General features: G+C 40.6%; 1 long non-coding RNA gene across 1 annotated transcript in view; it reads left to right on the top strand.

Moving 5' to 3' along the window:
- The first annotated feature begins 3,976 nt into the window (after window positions 1-3,976).
- Window positions 3,977-18,450, top strand: part of LOC148221792 (uncharacterized) — a 41,959-nt gene continuing 27,485 nt past the window's right edge. Inside the window, exon 1 of the long non-coding RNA XR_015807404.1 lies at window positions 3,977-4,134. This is a non-coding gene — a long non-coding RNA (uncharacterized LOC148221792). The remainder of the gene's footprint in view (window positions 4,135-18,450) is intronic.

Raw genomic sequence — 18,450 nt, 5'->3', positions numbered from 1 at the left:
AGTAGAAAACTGGTTGGAGGATCATTCAGGTCTTATCCAAGTGAGGAACATTGTTCTCTACCACGTCACATTCTTCTCCAGCCCTGCCCCCAGCTCCAGCTTCTGGTGTGGACTATCCAGTAACACTTGCAAAGAAACCTCATTAAGATGTCATGTTTTGTCAGCTTGTCAAGCCTTGCCTTTTGTCAGTGCCCGAGGACTGAGAGTTTTGTAGTGGACCATATTCCCAGCTGGTCACAAAAGTACAATGGTCACCAGGCAGGGCAATAGCCTCAAGTGAGCCCACAGCTCTCTCTGGAAATTTCAATTGCTTTTATTTCACACAATTTGTGCAAATTACAAGATGCTCTCATTATTGATACAAGGGAGAGCAGAGCCCCTGTAAATTACTAAATTCAACAGTATATTGAAATTCATGCTCGAGCTGGGAAAGAGGTGTTTGCTCACCTTTAGGGATGAGGAACTGCAGTGACCTGAATGTTTGTAGCCTTTGTTTTGCTGGGCTGGGGGTCTGTGTGTGTGTTCAAGTCCTGCTCCCCAGGCATCAGCAGAGTTACAGTTTGGCCTCACAGTTCTACGGGTGCTCTGTTTTGAAAAACATTATGACAAAACATCTCTGAAAAAACGAATTGAAGTTATTTCCATTTCTTATATATCTAGAAAAAACTAATTGCTTCAGATCAGGAAGTTCTAGATATCGTACCCTCGTGCTATTGGATACAGGATAGAGTTTGCCAAATGCTTCTGATTGCATTTTAACTTACCGGGAAAAGAAAAGGAAGATTTATTGTGTAGTTACTGTTTAATAGAGCACTGAGTGAGTAGGAAGTACTGGTTACGTGTTGCAGGTATTATAAGTAACAATGACATGAGTCTAAATTCTGATTCATTAATTTCATTTTCCTTATTACAACTGTTACTCATTTATATAAGAATGATGCAAATTTATCATAGAAATGAGAGATATGTAACTGGATCATACATATAGATATGTCATAACAAAAAAAAGTTGTGTCGTGTGTGAACTGATTTAACAACATTTTCCTAAAAAGTATTGTTCTGTTTTCTACATGAAATCTCGAAGGCGTCTTCTACATTGCTCTACTTTTTCTTCCATGTACTTTTTAATCTCTGAAGAGCCAGGGGAGACCATATCAGTAGCCAGCACTGTGCAAACAAAAGGAGTAATAAAATATATTCTTAAATCAGCTACCAGGGTTCAGAAATTAAGGGCAAGGGTTTGGTCAAATGACTTCATGTAAGCTTTAGAAGAAGATAAGACTCTACAGGAAGAAAGATACTCTCATCAAAGGAATTAATACTCCTGGTACTGTAGGCCTGATTCTCATTTACATTGATTATCAAATTGTTTGGGTCATATATAACCCGATGACTTGAGAACTTTTTGTTTCATAAATAACAGCACTCTCAAAACAAGAAAGCTGGTTAAGGAAATAGCAACAAACAAATTTTTAAAATCCAGGGTCTGTTTTGATTTGGGATAAGAAATAAAAGATATCTAGATACCATTGTCAGTGATATACGATGCAAAACAATTTTGTAAATCTATTTAATGATTATATTTTCATTTAGGGAAAAAAAAAGTGGTAGCCTTGAAGGTAGCAGGCAGAGATTGGAAACCAACAGATCTAATTCATAGTATTTTTCAGCTTTTCCTTTAAAATCGTTTTAACTTCATAGATTCCATTCTCTTTTCCAGTGTCAAGATCTTTAGGGTGGATGTGTACTTCACATAAATCTTGAGAGCCATGTACAAAATGTGTAGAGTTAATCCCTCTTTTTATACCTTCAATCTTCCCAGTTCCAGCACATCCCTTCCTGCCCTTGTGCAGCCCAGCCTGGCAGAGCTGAGAGCGCCAGCTCTTCTCTCCCAGACAATGGGAATTCCCCAGTCCTGGGACACTTCCTCGTTCTTGGGGCCACCCAGGCAGCTGAAGAGAGACAATCAGCAGATCTGCCTCATTGCTGGGTATAAATATTGTATATTTGAGAACTTCTAATTGACTGGAGGGGGAATAATCTCAGGGATGAGGTCAAGGCTAAAGGAGTCCTGGAATGTGGAGCAGCTGAAACAGATGATGTTAAGGAAAGTAAGCTCAGATTCCAGATTTTATATGCGAAAACCCTGGGCTGCCATTTCAATTAGGAACATAATCTTGGGTTTGTTTAGGACTCCTCTGCCCCTTGTATCCCTGTTTTATACATCCACTCCTGTGATTGTGGGGCAATCAGAGCCCCCAGCAGTAATTCCACAGCATTTAACCTTCATCATACAGGTGACTACACAAAGCACTTGTGAGTTACAAAAAAGTTCCAGATGTGTTTAAATAAAGTTGGTTACTGAGAGAAACCACTTTAAAAGCTGAGTTCCTGTGATGTATTTACACGAGTAATAAAGCCTGTAGTTAAAAGGTTGGGTAAGGTTTCAGCAGCAATGAGGGATTTTTTGGCACTGATGCCTGTTCTTACAGCTTCACAGCAGGCCAGGAGGAAAACCTGATCAATACAGATATGGTGCTAAATAAAGACAACCAATCTAGTATTCTATAAACCACTCATATCTCTTTTCCCACCCTCTTGCTTCCTTCTTAGTCACTGTGTTCTTCAGTGTTATTGAAAGAAAAGGTCATATTAAGCTGCAAACACTCAGTTTAGTAGCACACTGCATCACTCTCACGAAGCAAGCCACTTCATAGTGGTAGCTGATGTAGGAAAAATGTGCTGAAGCCAGTAGGTTCTCAAGAAAACCTTGTCTTCTGGTTATTATTTGTTACTTTTTGCTGGAGTTCTATAGGAAGAAACCTGAGGTTAATCTTGTCTCCCCTCGAGTTTCAGACAGCCCCATTCAGAGCCCTTTGATGTCAGTGCAAAGAATCCCATTTTTAGTGGCCTTTGAACCAGATGTAGTAAAAGGGCAACTGAGCATTTGTAGGGGTTGCAACTGGGTAACTTGCTTAAAGGAGGAGATACTAATTTTATTTTCCCGCATTTTTTAATTATTTTTAGTATTTATATACCATTCAGAGTAATGTAGATACTTGGTAAACAGTGAAGAGAACTAATGCCTCAGCTCTGACTGCATTTCACTTTGTTTAGGTAAAAGCAGAGTAAAGAAGGAGCTCTGTGGCTGTTTTTCAGCCACACTAATTTAATGATTGTTCAGCTATTGTGAAATTTAGGAAGGAGTTTGCATAAGATAACATATCCTGCTGTTGTAATGTACTGGAGACAGGGCTCAGATCTCTGGATAAGGAATGCTGCAAAAATCCTAAGTGTTACCACTACACACCACTCTCCCCAGGATCTGAACCTGACCTCCCTTCCTTGATCCAAACAATCTCTGTCTTTGTAAAAATAACAGGATTCAACAGGAAGAGAATTTCCTATAATTATTACGTGAAACGGTTCTTTTCCTTCACATTTATTCATCGCTTGGCATGTTACTGAACAAAGATAATTCCGTATCAAAATGTGATCAATCTGAACACTTCTGGTGTTTGTGAAGAATGGACAGGGAGCTGCCAGCAAATAAGAAGCTGGAGGTGAAAAACTAAGGTGGTTGTCTTGCCAAAAGAATTTCACACGTTTAAAAATGAGCAGGGACTTGGGAGGGACAGCTTGTTTCTGGAGGTACAATGGCAGGGAAGAAAACTCGAGCACCAAAACAAATCATTTTGGGCAGAAGCCAGTCTGGAGGGTGGTGTGGAGAGGGAGGGAGTGGTGTGCATGCACAAGCATTTGGGTCTGGCCTGGTTTTCCTTCCTCAGCAGACTGGTAGGAAGCTTGTGGTCAATCATTTGTAGTGTGAGTGGCTGGGGGGAGTCTGGAGTCCTGGGAGGAGAGGGAGGTGTAAAGATAAGCTGGAGGAAGGGGGCTTGGGTCTGGGGATGTCCCCAAAGCTATGGCTGACCCTCAGGTTATTACAGAAGAAGTGAAATCCATGTGTTTCTCTGACAGTCCTTCCTTGGGAGCTCCCGTTCTTGGAGCTAAAGCCTGCCTGGATGCCTTTGAAGAGGTGTGTTTTTTACATTTGTTGGAAAACCAAAGGACCAAAGCCCTGAATCCTGCCTGGAGCAGAGCCTGCAGGGAGGGGTGCCCTGGGCTGCTGGAGAGGTGAGTGCTGGCCAGTGTCACTGCTGTGCTCTGGGAGCTGATGGAACAGCAGTGGGGGTTACTTTTTACAGCTCTCTTTGAGCAGAGATGCAGCAGCTTGGGTAGAATAAAAGCCTAAAGGTTGTGCTGCAAATCATGTGGTTCATAGCCCTTCTGGCTGTGAAGAGCTTTACAACATCTGCTGGCTTTTAATTAAGAACAAAAATTTTGCAGAAAAGCTTGGCCTCTCTGGGTTCTGATGATTCCTTTTTGCCTGGTTAGGCACTTTTGGGGCTTTTCTCTTGCTGTGGCTCTGTGATGTGACCTGCAGGTGACTGCAAGTATTAAAAATACCCTGTATTGGAGCCCTGATAGGCAGGAATATCTATTTACAAAGCCATAGGTGAGACAGATGTTTTCTAACAGGCATTCTTGTTACATAATAAGGGCAGTCTGGAGCAAAGCTTAATGTAATATGTGGTGTAAAAAATGTGCACATCGATGGCAAAAACCTGATTTATTGTGTATGATGTGCCCAGGTGGACCAGATTGTTAATGTACAGCAGTCAGAATACTGTGTGATAATAATTTATTCACCTATATAAAAACCAAACAGGCTGGTCATAACCAGCTTTATTCTGTAGCAAATCTCCTCTTCAAATTCGTACTTAACATTTGTAAGAGATTAATGCTTCTGGTGCTGCCTTGTAGTATAAAGAAAAGTTCTGCAGCAGTTAACAGCTACTAAAGAAGTTAATGTCTCCTTATTGCAACTTCTTGGTAAATCCAATTTTTAAGACAAATATAGGTCTGACCATTTCTTTTTTGGGAGGATTCACAGCTGACACTCATCAGTTTAGCAACAACCTTGACACCATGTTTGAATATATAACCTTTCCTCTCCCCACGTAACTTATCTCTCACTAAGAAAAGACTTTCAGAGAGAAATAAACAAGTGTCTGCCTGTATGAACTAGTAAAGGGAAAATAAAATGAAAAATGAACTTGTATTATTTAAACAGTGTGACATGACAAACTGCAAGTGCTGCTCACACCTAGCCCTCTGCGAGCAGCTTGCTTTGTTGATAAGCTTTGATTGATCCTGAACCTTTAGTTCCTGAACCTATTTTTGTGGATAAATTACATTTTGCAATGGCATGATATTATAATCCTCCAGATTTGTCAGGATGAAACCACACAAATGTCTGTACACAAAGACAAAGCCAAGCTGGGCATCAATGTTGTGAGTGATCTGCCAGCTGTCTGGGATTATTCCAGTTCGGTGCAGAGGCTGAGTAAGTTAAATCATTCCAGTCCCTGGAAAGGCTGTCGAGGGGCTCAGGGGGCTGCAGTGTGAAGTCTGGGGTAGCACCTGCAGACTTTGTGTGCAGGTTGTGTGGCCTAGGGCTGGTGGAGGTTTGACCCAGGGAGTTAAGGAAGCTCATGCATTGCCGAGGTGTATGTGCAGTGTTCCAGCCCTTCCTGCAGTGCTCAGGGTGCACAGCTGGGCTTGTGCATTCTAAAATTCCACTGAGGTGTGCATTGCACACCCAGCATGTCTCATGGCAGAGGCAATTGCCAGGCAGATCCAGGTTACCAAGCTGTTTTCAGCTTGAGGTGCTGTTGGTAAATACCAGAAGTCACAGATATCCAAAGCAGCCCCAGTTATGAAATTCATGTCTGTGGCAATGTGGTGTTTAGTCTGGTTTGTTGGAAGAACAAGAGTTGACAGCATCTTCCTTGATGGTTCAAAAGGAGCAACCCTTTCCAGAAGAAGCACAGGACTGCAAAGTAAACACAGGGAGGTACGAGATGAACATAAACCTGATGTAACATGGGAATTCTGAATCTATTTATCTGTTCTCATTGACATGGTTGTACTTATTGTGGAGGGTCTTGACCTCACATTCAGCCTAAGAACACAAGCCTGGGAATAACAGCAGTGCAGAACTTTAGGCAGGCAGGATTTCTGTACATTTCATACATTTAAGGACATGAGTTACCTTCTGTGTGGTTGAAACATCAGGGTCAGATGAAGAGAGGTAAAGTAACTGTACCATACAAACTGCATAGAAGTTCTGAATGCAGCTGATGGGGCTTTCTCACATTTCTACAACTGCATTTCACCCTCCCTTATAGGGGTTGATAAAGCAAGTCTCAGTAAATCAGATTATAAGGAAAGAGTGAGTGCCTAAAGAGTGTTCTCCCTGAGCTCCTAGGGAGGAATACCAAGGCATCAGCTAAAATAGGACAGGGAAGGTAGCAGTGTTTTGTGGGGAAATGGGAAAGATAATGAGGAAAAACAATAGACAAAGAATGGGGAAAAGAGAAAGTCAATTAACTTACTTTTCACAGAAGTATTTTTTCTATTATAAAGGCAACAGAAGCAAACAAGAGGAGGAATAAACAAAAAGTAAAAAAATTACAATAGGACATTAGTAGGGGGGGTAGAGAAAAGAAACAGGGTAAAGGGAGAAAACGAGATATTAATCTCTGGCCAAGGGTAAAGTTTATCCCTCCAGCAGCATGGCTGGGATTTTTTTTTTTTTTTTTAACCTCTGAGTGCTTCTTTAAAGCAAAGAGTTAAGCAGGCACCAGGCTGTTTAGAGTGGTTGTCTGTCATTTGAGCTTCCCAGGTACTCTGCTATTTCCCTGCTGAAAATTCTTCAGCTGCAAGCATTGTCAAGCCATGGTTGTGTTGTTACTGGCTTGGAGAAAAGAGAGAGTCTGACATAATTTATTACAGTGTTACTTTTCATATATTTTAGAAAGTACATTGTGGCAAGCATCGAAAAGAAAATTGAGACAGATTAGAAAAAAAGTTGAAAAAGGTGTTTCATTCTTTGAAGGACTTGATGAGAGCAGGAATGAAGAAGGACTGGAATTTGTACAACTCCAAGAGCCTGGCTGCATTCTTTTGTCAGTATTTTTATTGACTCTCACTTCCAAAGAAACAATGATGCTTCAAGCTGTTCTCTGGAGCCTGGATATACCTTGCTGACCTAAGGAGGCACAAAGCACCACAGCTGTTAGCAAGGCTCGTGTGTGGTGTTTGAACTGGAACAAAAGAGCTGGGATCACACTTCTCTTGCTCTGAAGTGCAATTGTTTCCACGCCTTTCCAGTTTTGAGTAACAGCGTTTCACACACTAGAAAGGCCATAATGTAATTTATTATCCCTGGCTCTGGAGTAATTTATTATTGTTTTGACATTTTTCCTTTTACTGTTTTATATTTTCTCAGTCATAGAGTAGAGGAGTAGGAGTCAGAGTTTCTGCTTTCGATATTTGCAGCTTTGCCAGCAAAGTTAACCTAATGTGTGTACGAGTTAAAGTCAGACTCTATAATGACAAATAGCTGAAAAGGACACAGGAATTGTATTCACTTCGTGATGAGTCAGAATCTGCAGGCAAGGATCTTATATGTCCATTATTGCCGTAATTGTGATGGGCAGAAAATCAATGACTACAGAGTAGCTGCCAAAAGCAATGAGGATTATTATAGGCTCCAGTTAAATAGCATAAAATATGAATTAAATAATGATTATCAGCTTTTCCACTAAATCTCATAGATGTCTGACCAGATAGAATGTCATTCAGGTACCTTTATTTGCTTTTAGTTACTCTGAGAAAAGATGTATGAGTTATTAACGAATTGTAACCACTGCTTTCATTTGTTTCTATCTTGAGTTCTGAAAATGCACTGAGACCTTAGAATTTGCAGAATACAATAAAGAAGGTAAAAGGGGTGGCATTGAAAACATGGAGATGTGAGCAAGCAAAGATTGTTATACAGCTGGAAACTGGCCACCCAAGAAGATCTGGCAGAGAAAGTAAAGTATTAATAGCATTATTAATCTACTGAGTTTTACTGCCAGTAAAATAACTAGAGAAAGCAAGATCAAGGAGGAGAAGTTATGAGGCAGCAACACAAATAAAGTAACAAATTTACAGTTCTCAGGGGCATTGAGATTGTGGTTCCTGTTACCAAACTGTGAGAGTACACAAGGACAGCAGCTGTGCCAAATGTCCAGATACTGCAGTTCGCAGTGGGATAAAGGGCATGACACTGTTTAAACTCAGTACTTTTCTCATATGTGGTAAATCCTCCATCATTATTTACTACAGAAGCCGTTTTTCATGGCTTTGAGGGGAGGGGTTGAATGCTGAGTTAATTAATGCATTTTGTCCACTCTCACTCTGCAGAGTTCTGGCTCTGTGGCACTGGGCCACTGGGACTTCTTGTCTGTTTTGCCAAAAACTAGAAGTTGTTTTACTGATGTTCTGGAGAGATTTTTTTTTTTTTTTCAGACAAACAGTTCCTGTGATTTCAGAATGTCTGAGACTGTCATTCATGAGAAAGCTGGGTCACAGTTCAAACTCTTTGTGAAGAACTGCATCTTTCCAGTCCATCACCACTCAAGGCAATGCCACAAGGCAATGCTGGAAGCCTCCTTTGTGCCTCCAGCCTGTGTTTCCTTGGCAGGAACATGTTAAACTTGAATTAAAGGGGCATGTTTTATTTCTATGAAGAAAATTCTGCTCTGAGCCTGAGGTTTTCTAATAAAGTTCAGACTTATTTGCCAGTTTTCAGTGAAAACCTTGATTCACTATTTTATTTAGTTGCTCTTGCCTTTCTGACACTCACCATGACTCTACACAATGATTCTATGATAAACTTTTCAGTATATGCTTTTTGGAGCTAAAGGACATACTCCAGGAGCATTTGGCCTCCCTGAAAATGACACGGAGGCTATTTTATTTTATTTTAATGTTTGGTTTGTAGCATCAGCTTAAAGGGAGAAAAGAGAAGGCTGTAATTGTTTGATCCACTGTATATGCATAAGAAGTGGTTGCTGCTTTCCTCTGTTCTGATTGTTCCTGGTCAAGACAAGTTTAGACAGTTGGAAAACTGAAGGTCAGATGGTCTAGAAAAGATTGACTAAGCCAGGAAGATGATGGCCCAGGCTATTCCACATTAGCTGGCCTAGGAAAAGAGAGAAGAAAAAACCCAACACATTGGTGATTTCAGAGCCTATTAGAGATTAGGGCTCCTATGAATGGATTGAGAGCAGATGGAGATTTCAGGCTAAAGGCCCAAGTAAATACAATATCTGGGACAATGACTTCAACACATAAGACTAATAAAATCTCATGTCTGTGGGGAAAAAAACATGTATTTTTTTAAATAAACAGACCAGCCCTATCAACAAAGCACATGTAGATAGAATTTCCTAGAAGTGTGAAAGGCAGACTATGAAAAAATTATTTGGAAGAAGAGAATAGGAACAGATCAGCAGGAAAACTGAAAGTCAGTACATTAGCTGCCAGAGAACCATCACTCCCTTTTTGATTCCTCAGAAGCAGAGGAAGACACAGAGCTTTCCTCTGCTGCTGCTTCAACTTCTTTCCTCTTAGGAAAATAGTTTGTTAGTTTAATTTGAAAATTCACATCTGTTTTATACAAACTCCATGAGTATTTTAAACTTCAGCTATAAATGCTGTTAAGACATCGTTTGCTGCTCACAGGATGGTTTATGATTGGGATCACGTACTCCCTTCTTGAATCAGGAAATTAAGCCAGAAATCCCTCTTGACAATTATCTCTGAAATCAGTGATAAACTGAGTCTCATCATCTGTGAGCTGGGCTCTGCCAAGGGTTCCAGGCTGCTGCTCCCTCCCAGTCACTCCATGAGCTCAGGATGAGGAATGTGCTGGGAATCCAAAGGTACCAGCCTCGAGAGACAGGGAGAGCCTTGGCATTACAGGTTTATTTTTTTAACTTGTCTGTTTGTAAGTAATTAGTTTGTTTTCAAAATCTTCTTACTTCCCTTTCCCCAAACTAACTTAAACCCAAGCAAGCATCCTGTTTAAAAGTAAATAAATAAACAAAAAATCTAGCTATGTAATCAAATCTCAAGTATGTTGCTTATGTAAGTGATCTGAACTAAGCCAGCATGAAAAATCCACAGTTCGAGCATTTTATACCATTAAGTTGGAGGTTTTGATTTTAAAAATATTTTCTTTTTTGTTTGTTGCAGAAGACACCTTTGAAAAATAGTTTCTATACAGGGATAGAGCATTTTGAGATACTTTCTAATCTGCTTCCAACACTGCAGGCCCCTGTCTTTGGGAGTGTATTCAGACTTTCTTCTCTTTCTTCCTCCCAGGGTTACTCAGAATCTCTTGGGTCTGTAAAGCAAGTCCAGGGTGCTTTACTCTTCAGAAACTGAAGATTCAGCAATACAGGAAACTGAACCAAATCTTCTAGGTTTAATCCTGATAGATATTTTGCATTATGATTTAGGAAGTCACCATCTCTTCCTTTGATTCATAGCTGCCACTGAAGAGACGCTGATAAATCCCCGTATCTTAAATAAAACCAAAAAGCTGAAAAAGCTGCATCTTGCATAAGCTTTAGTACCCACGGTCATTGGTATTTTGAAAAATGACTTTTTTGTTTGAGCTGGATAATTATAGTTAAACTTCAGTGGTCTTACAGAATGAAAGCTCTGTCTTTGGGGCATTCGAAATGCGTGGTTGGTTTTATTTTCCTCTTAATTTTTGTATGCTAGCTGTATTTACATTTTATGCCCAGATGGTTTTCTTTAACTTCTTAGTATAACTTACATGTAACATCTTGCAAAAGCTTTGTTTTCTTGATTTATGCCTCTGTGTTTGAATAGTTTGAAAACTTTGTTAGGGCACCTAATGGGGAAACTGCTTTTTTAGCACTGTGGATGGCTGTTCTCTGTCAACAGAGAACTGGAAACTTGTGGTTTGTGTGTGTTGTTGGACAGGATTACAGTCATGTCATGCTGGGGGTTTAGATTTTATCCTTGAAGAAGCCTAAAACCTTTACAATTGAAAATATTCTTTTTTAGCACATTAATAGCTCTGAAATCAAGGATCAAGTAAGAAATTTCTATTTTTCATAAGGAAACCGATTCTTCTCATATAATAAAATGCCATAGGAGATGCCAAGGCCTGTATGAAAAAGACAAAGATCAATCCTATGAGCTGGTAGGTGTGACATGAACTACTCATGAAAGGAAAATCCAGCTTTAGGTAGAACTAGAAAATGTCATTGAATAGATAAAAAGCCTGTAAATACCACTGGCTATAACCACCTTGTACATAGCATCTGAAAGAAAGGTTTGTAAAGAAACATTAATAGAAAATTCTAAGATTACACTGCAATCTGATGTGCAAGTCAGATGTCCTGCATTTTAAGAGAGAAGTCTGTTCTATGAGTAAAAGCACCTGCTTTGTAATGGCAGCCTAAAAATTAAGGGTGTATAAAAATTCATGGTGTTAAATTGAACTGGCAGTTGAGGGTGTTCTCAAAACAGTAACAGAGGTTTTCTCTCTTCTGCATCTGGGGAGGGCCTGAGGGCTTTTGAGATTACTTTAAAGATGAAGTAAAACTGCGAATGAAATTATGCAGCTGGCACAAGAAATTGATTTCTTATCAATTATGACTATGTCTGTTATAAAGTGGTTTAGCTGCAGTGACTAACAAGTATTTCTGTTCCATTGTTGAACAAAATGAAGTAGAAATGTTCACCAGCAGTGGAGTGCTCTCAAAAGGTGCTGTTGCCAGAGTTCCATTTCTTTTAGGGGAAAGAAGAATAGAAGAGCATCTTGTTTTTGTATAATGTGAATGTAGTAGAAATTATGCCTGGTACATCAAATTTACTGGAAATTTGCCACCTAAACTGCTGATGTCTGAGCTGCATTGGTAAAGTGAAGACATTGGCAGTTATAACTTTCCAGCCCACTGAGAGCTTTTCATAGAGGAAGGACTTCTGTGCAGCCCCAGGGAGATGAGATCTGTTCCCTCCTTTCAGTCTGAAAATCTTTCCATAAACATTTGTTTGCAGCTCACACCCCCTTCGGCCAGTGCTTATGGGAAAATACAATATTAAATTCACTACTTCAGTAAAACATCATTAGAAAAGGAACCAGGAGTTTTCACTAAATCAGATTTGGAAGTTTTGTAAAGCTGCTCTCTGCATTCATCTCAAGCACGTGCCAACACTGGGAACAATCCGAGGCATGATGGGATCTGCAGCTTTAAGTGGAAGAACAAGTCTTATTTTCATTGACCACAACCTTTGTGCTTGCCAGGGTCATACAGCCCTGAAGACCAGCATTGGTAAAATATAAATTTTCATGAATCAATCTTAGGATCAATTAATTTAGTTGGAGAATTCAAATGCTTTTAGTCTGTAAAAAACTATTAGAAACTATTAGGATTTCATTGCTTTTAGAACTTCTTTACATTGCTGGTTTGGTTTTTTTTATTATTGCAGAATAGCACATGATTTCCCACAATAACAAGAAAAAAAAAAGACTCATAGGCTTAGGATCCCTTGAAACCATTTCTTGCATTCTGTATTAAGTTTTTATTTTGGAGTTGTATTTAATGCAAGATTGTGGTCTGCTTTAAGATGTGCTGTACTATGAAACCTTTGTCTCCCAAATGATGTTGATTCTCCGTGCATCCCATGATTGTGATTTCTCACTTGGGGGGAAGGGAGAGTACCTGTGGATACATTCCAGCTCTGCAAGGCTCTCCTTAGGAACGCTGCTGGAACGCCAACCCTGGGCCTTCCCAGAAGAATGTGGGATGAATTTAACTTTTCAGGGGGCAAAGATATTTAAAGCAATACAAGCTATGTAAAGAACTTAGGGATAGTCAACCAAATAGTTTTGTGTTGACTCCAGCTCCCTTATTGTCACGCAGTGATCAAGGGTGGGGGGGGGATATTCATGTGAGGACACGTGAAAAAATGGCTCTTTCCCTTTGTATATCTTAGGGGCTTTTTTAGACTTGGCCTTACTGCAACATAGTTACTGTTGCTATAGTCCAATCTGGAATCTTTCCATCAGAAATGCTATTTTGATCACTGACTTCTATATGGTTCATATCTCATTGTTCTGAAATTTGTCACATCCAGAGCTTGGGAGGCAAAGTAAATCCCATTTAATTTTAGATAGATTCTTTGCTATGCTTAGTGCCAGATTTGGTTTTGTTTTAGGTCAATATTTCTATTGATTTCTGAAGCCAGAAACCCCTGGGAGTGGCAGGGGTGGGTGGCACAGTCGTCTGAATAGCTCAAGTCACCTGGCGTGGGATGTGTGCCTTGCTGCAGGCTGGGACACCTGTGTTACCCCACCGACAGTGCCACCAATGCACTGCGGGTGCTCTGGAGCTTCCCTCCAGGGAGTCCACGGCAGGCTGTGTTCCCAGCCCTGGGACAGTCGAGTCCAGATGCACTGGACACCCCTCCAAGGGAAAGCAGACTGCATCCTGCCCTCCTCTGCCAAAGGGATGGAGGAAGGTGCATGAGGAGTGCCACTTGTGGCACCACTCCGGTTCATTTAAAGGTCCAGGATGTCCAGAACAACAATTGGTGGTTCTTCAATATTTGTTTAACCCTAAACAAGACCTGGAACATATTTAGCCACGTATTGGTTCCCAGCAATAGGGCTGTGCTGCTTTCAGCATCACAGGAATACCCAGAACTTTCAGAATTCTCAAAGGCCACTGTAATAACAGGACGAGGAGGGAAGGTGTCCTCTCCCTAGGGAAGGTGTGTGAAGGTGTCCCCTCCCCAGCCGGCTCCGGGGACAGGTCAGAGCTGTAATTGTTGATGGTTCCCACTGGTGGCTCCTGCTGGCAGGGCTCGGGGAGCAGCACTTGTGTCACATCGTGTGCCAGCGTGACAAAGTACAGCCACAGGAGACCTTAGCCCAGTTCCCACGGGATAAACTGCACACCAGGGAACACGCACTGCCAGGAAGGTGCTGCACGGTGCAACTTTGAGAAGCACCCCAACTTTGCGAGCAAATAAATGCACTTTGTGACCAGCAACTGGGAAATTTATCCAACAGGAGCAGCTGAAGGAGTTGGGGGGCTCAGACTGGAGAAAAGGAGGCTCAGGGGGGACCTTCTAGATCTCCACAACTCCCTGACACGGACGGTGCAGTGAGCTGGAGGTTGGACACTTCTCCCAGGTAACAAATGACAGGAGAAGAGCAAATGGCCTCAAGTAGCACCAGGGGAAGTTTAGATGGGACCTTAGGAAAATTTTCTGTACTGAAAGGGCTGTCAAGCTTCACAAGTTGTTGAACAGACTACCCAGGAGAGTGGTGGACTCACCATCCCTGGAAATGTGCAAAAACCGTGTGGGTATGGCACTTGAGGAGATATGGTTTGGTGCTGAACAAGATGGTGCTGCTGGGTTGATGGTTGGACTTGATCTTAGAAGTCTTTTCCAACCTTAAGGGTTCTGTGATTCTCTGATTCTATACATGTGTAGTCAGATCTGTCCTTATTGTCCAGAGGCAAGGATAAGATTTCTCTCCTTCTAGTCCCATTTTTTTTGCAGTGTCATTGTAATTAATGCAAGAATGGTGAGGGTGTTTTGGTTAGAGGAGCTCCTCTTACACAATGTGTTCTTGATGAACACAAAAGGGAACATCTGGTAGACAGAGCACACATGCAATGCAATTGCATTTCATAACTGATCCAGCATGGGTGAATTATCATAATGCATTAGTCACTACTGTGTGGATTACCATGAGGAGGAATAATGGATGTAGGCATAGAAAAGATTGGCATAGACATTGTGTGGATTTCAGTAATGACAGGGATATTCAGGGGAAGAACTGTGTGATGGCTTCTCTGAAGACCTCCTGTGTGTAATTGTTCTGTACAGTGAGTGCCTGCATTCTGTCTGCTGTTAAATATCCCAGAGGAGGTATTTAGATGTTACTGCAGTGGAACATTCTCTGGCTGTATTTTCCTTCTTTGCACTTTAAATCTTACAGGACCTATTGTTTCCCCAAAATGTTTTATCAATTCCTTTCCTTCCTAAAGGGAATTCTTCCTCTGAGCATTTCTAAGCAAATCCTTCATATCATATGTTCCAATCAAGCTTTTCTCCTGGTTCTATTGGTACATTGCCACTGAATTTAACTGGACCACACTGGTGTAATTGAGAGCAGAAGATTGGTTCCTTTAATGTTTCTGCACAAGTAATATGTTTCTCTGATCAGGATTTTTTCCACTGCTAGGAATTTCTTCAAATTTGTCAACATCTTCAGGGTAAGGAGGTTCTTCCAGTTCTAATACCACCTAAATTCTTTTTGAAGCACAGAACATGTTTCTGCAGGCATGCTATTAATTATGGATAGTTCCCTAATTCCACTTCTGTGAATATTGTCAAACAGTTCACATCTGCCTGTCCACATCTGGTACAAATTAAAAACGGTTTGATGTTTTAAATATCAAACATGTAATAATGACAATTTTGCTTTTGTTCTTACTTTTAAAACAAAGTTTGTAAATCCTTTTTCATATAATCTCTTAAGCCTTATAATATTGGACAGGATGAGGCGGTTTTTTTATGCTTTACTTTGCTATATTTACTTTCTTGCTTCTGGGCAACCAATGACGTGAGGTCTGAGACCTTGTATCATTTCCCTTTTCAATATTTGCTCCATTTGTCGCTACTAGAACCCATAACTAGAATCAACAAAGTTATACAAAACTTTTTCATAAGTGGGATGAGTTGGAATACCAAGCACTCATGGGCTGCAGAGGCTGTGATGGCTTTTTGTGACTTCCATTTGAGGAGCTCAATGCAAATGATTCTCTGTGAGCAACGGGAGCATTAAGAGGCATTGTGGAGCTAATGGTCGAATTACTTTTAAAGGAGTGTAATTTTGCCTGTTCCTCCTCCCAGCCAAGACACAAACATGTATGTGCACAGAACCCTCTGAATTGCTGCTTGTGCCAATCTCGTAATTGCATTTGCACTTACAAGTTTGGAGATTTGAGGTAACTTACAGTCCTGGCTCAGCTTCCCAGTGAAGTATTGTTCTCAGACTGTGGTTTCCTAAGACAGGTGGGAACAACCCTGGCTCCCTTTTCCCCATGTAGTTGCTCACCTCAGTTGCTGCCAAAGCATGTTACAGAATTTTTTTATTTTTTTTTTGTATTAACCATTTTGATGGAGAGAAGGAAATCTCTGTAATGGCTTCTTTTCACAGAGGAGAAAGGGCAGCAGCTCAGCTGAGTGATCCTGTCATACTCCCAGATGTGTGTTTGAGACAGAATGTTTAATTTGGGCATGTGCAATGAAATAAGGATGTTTTAAACAAAGCTTGTGATATGTATAATACAGAATGATAAATCGTAGATTATTAGATACAAATGCTGATTATAGCTGTATCAGTGCAAAAAGAGTGGGGAGGGCTGTTGATGTGACCTGAATTTTGCCCTGTGAATACCTCTGAAATGTGCAAGAGGCTTTGTTTTGCAGAAGGTAGGTGTAAAGCAGAAAGTGTAATTGAAGCCTGACTCCATCAAGGCTTAACTGTCTGTGCTGGTCCAGAATGTCTGACCTCAGCAGCAGAACCTCAGTGGCCATCACAGTCAGCTGGAAAACAAGACCACAGGACGTTATGAAACAGCTCCCAGTGCTCTTGTCCAATCCCTCCTTTTATTAATAGGATAAGAATCTTTAAAAATAATCAGAGTCTAATGTATCCCAACTAGCTCACTCTGAAACACTTCCAGTCCTGGCTGGATTAAGAACATGCTCCTGGAGTTGTACTCAGCACTGCTCGCTTTGTCAATCAGTGAATCAAAAACATGCGGCAGATGCATATTCACAAACCTTGTGATGCTGAAAAAAACGGATTCTAGATTAATCAATCGACTCTGTGAGAATCACCTTGTTTAGCATTGGGTTTTGAACTCTTACAATCGTTAGGTAATGAGACTTTTATAGGAAGGGTTTTAAAGCAAAAATAGTCCATACACACATGGCACAAGAATTCTCTGACTACTTTGCAAAGCACCCACAAATTTGTTCAAGTGAATTCATCTCTTGTTTAACTGGCTCTTGCCCCTCTGAACCTCAAGCATTACATAAATGCAGAACATATTCAGGCAGTTGTCATGAGTAGTCAATAGGTACTTTGACTGTGAGAAAGAAAACCACTTTTTTATGTTTAAGTACTTAAGAGGATGGCTTATAACCAAACTGTGGTAACATTACAGCTCCCTGGAAGACACAGCCTCTAAGTACTTCTACGTGACATTTATCCAGTTCCACCAGGACACTTTAAATAAGCTGTTAAAATATCTAAGTATTTTAAAGTTAAAAAAAATCCACTATTGACCCTTTCATCCATGTGACTCATGGAATGCTGATAGTAAATGAAAAATACAGGCCAGATGTCTTAATCTGTGGCCATAATTCCACACAAATCCTTATGATAAAATTAATGGTTTAACAAAGCTACTTAACTACAGGAAAGCTATTATAATATAAACACTGATGAATGGGAACAAATTTAGTTGTGCAAATAAAACCTAGGCAGGATAGAAAACCACGTTTAGGTGTGTTTTCAGGTACCATTCCCTGAGTGTGGGAATTCCCTGTGTCCTCAGCAGGACATATACTGAAGCACTAAATATACTGAATATATTTATATTGGGAATTGTGTTTTGGGGAAGATGCTGGCAAAATTTTATGGATAAAAGTAGGGCTGTTCCAGCCCTAAATAACATGATGCAATATTGGGTTTGTGTGGCAAGGTTTTGGTAGTGGGGGACTGCAGGTGTGTCTTCTTTGAAAAGCTGCTGGAAGTTTCCCCTACAGAGCCAATTCCAGTAGCTCCAAGCCAGAACTTTTATTGGAGGTATATCTTTGTATTTGCTGGGGATGTCAGGCTTGCTCTGGTTGGTTTACATGCCTCTCACCCACCTTTGTGTAAGAATTGGGGTTTGCCAGGCAGATCAGGTTTGCCAGGTGAAGTATCAATATTTAATAAGATCTACTAGAAAAGTCTGGAACAATAAGAAAAAAATGTGTTCCCAGTTAAAGAGGCAAAATCTGAAACATCCACTAATTTGCATCTGCTTGGGTAGATGTAGGTATTGAATACAGACCTTATTAGTAATCAGCATTCCTTATTATTTGCTTCCTTCACTGGAAGGAGGATAAAACTGATGAGGTGCATTCATGTGCAAAGGAACTTCAGCTCTGCTCATAGCAAAGAGATGATCCATCAGAACTGCTGCTGGCTCTGGAGGAGAAGGAAACATTTTTCCCTCTGTGCCTGGTGCCCTCCTGTGGTTTTTATGTTCAGCTGCCTGGGAGTGAATTAAACACATCAGTGGCTGATGCTTGCACTGCGTAAAAGGTACAGAAGAGTTTGCTGTTTAATCTTTTTTTGTGAGTACAGTGTGTTCTGGAAAGCTGGAATACAGTTTTCCATGCAGCCAGCTGGATTTGGATGTGCAAACTCCCTAAGTT

This window comes from Sturnus vulgaris, chromosome 17, assembly GCF_052056855.1.
Source record: "Sturnus vulgaris isolate bStuVul1 chromosome 17, bStuVul1.hap1, whole genome shotgun sequence".
Taxonomy (NCBI): Eukaryota; Metazoa; Chordata; class Aves; order Passeriformes; family Sturnidae; genus Sturnus; species Sturnus vulgaris.
This window is presented reverse-complemented; position numbering and strand designations above follow the sequence as displayed.